A 1,645-nucleotide genomic window follows, 5' to 3' on the forward strand; every position below is an offset into this window, starting at 1 on the left:
CTCCCAAACGAAGGACACTAGAAAGAAAATTTTAAAGCCTCCTGTTAGGCCATCATCTACACGACATAGCCCTGAATTTTCCAATGCGCAGCTCTTGGCAAGGAAAAGCTGTCTTGTACCATTGCATTTTTCTCCCAAACGAAGGACACTAGAAAGAAAATTTTAAAGCCTCCTGTTAGGCCATCATCTACACGACATAGCCCTGAATTTTCCAATGCGTAGCTCTTTGCAAAAGAGAGATATTGGCAAGGAAAAGCTGTCTTGTACCTTTGCATTTTTCTCCCAAACGAAGGACACTAGAAAGAAAATTTTAAAGCCTCCTGTTAGGCCATCATCTACACGACATAGCCCTGAATTTTCCAATGCGCAGCTCTTTGCAAAAGAGAGATATTGGCAAGGAAAAGCGGTCTTGTACCATTGCATTTTTCTCCCAAACGAAGGACACTAGAAAGAACATTTTAAAGCCTCCTGTTAGGCCATCATCTACACGACATAGCCCTGAATTTTCCAATGCGCAGCTCTTTGCAAAAGAGAGATATCGGCAAGGAAAAACTGTATTGTACCTTTGCATTTTTCTCCCAAACGAAAGACACTAGAATGAAAATTTTAAAGCCTCCTGTTAGTGCTTCATCTACACGTTATAGCCCTGAATTTTCCAATGCCTAGCTCTTTGCAAAAAAGAGATATCGGCAAGGAAAAGCTGTATTGAACCTTTGCATTTTTCTCCCAAACGAAGGACACTAGAATGAAAATTTTAAAGCCTCCTATTAGTGCTTCATCTACACGTTATAGCCCTGAATTTTCCAATGCCTATCTCTTTGCAAAAGAGAGATATCGGCAAGGAAAAGCTGTATTGTACCTTTGCATTTTTCTCCCAAACGAAGGACACTAGAATGAAAATTTTAAAGCCTCCTGTTAGTGCTTCATCTACACATTATAGCCCTGAATTTTCCAATGCCTTGCTCTTTGCAAAAGAGAGATATTGGCAAGGAAAAGCTGTCTTGTACCTTTGCATTTTTCTCCCAAACGAAGGGCACTAGAAAGAAAATTTTAAACCCTCCTGTTAGGCCATCATCTACACGACATAGCCCTGAATTTTCCAATGAGTAGCTCTTTGCAAAAGAGAGATATTGGCAAGGAAAAGCTGTCTTGTACCTTTGCATTTTTCTCCCAAACGAAGGACACTAGAAAGAAAATTTTAAAGCCTCCTGTTAGGCCATTATCTACACGACATAGCCCTGAATTTTCCAATGCGCAGCTCTTTGCAAAAGAGAGATATTGGCAAGGAAAAGCTGTCTTGTACCATTGCATTTTTCTCCCAAACGAAGGACACTAGAAAGAAAATTTTAAAGCCTCCTGTTAGGCCATCATCTACACGACATAGCCCTGAATTTTCCAATGCGCAGCTCTTTGCAAAAGAGAGATATTGGCAAGGAAAAGCTGTCTTGTACCATTGCATTTTTCTCCCAAACGAAGGACACTAGAAAGAACATTTTAAAGCCTCCTGTTAGGCCATCATCTACACGACATAGCCCTGAATTTTCCATTGCGCAGCTCTTTGCAAAAGAGAGATATTGGCAAGGAAAAGCTGTCTTGTACCTTTGCATTTTTCTCCCAAACGAAGGTCACTAGAAAGAAAATTTTA

The sequence above is a fragment of the Pseudophryne corroboree genome, unplaced genomic scaffold (genome assembly GCF_028390025.1).
Source record: "Pseudophryne corroboree isolate aPseCor3 unplaced genomic scaffold, aPseCor3.hap2 scaffold_934, whole genome shotgun sequence".
Taxonomy (NCBI): Eukaryota; Metazoa; Chordata; class Amphibia; order Anura; family Myobatrachidae; genus Pseudophryne; species Pseudophryne corroboree.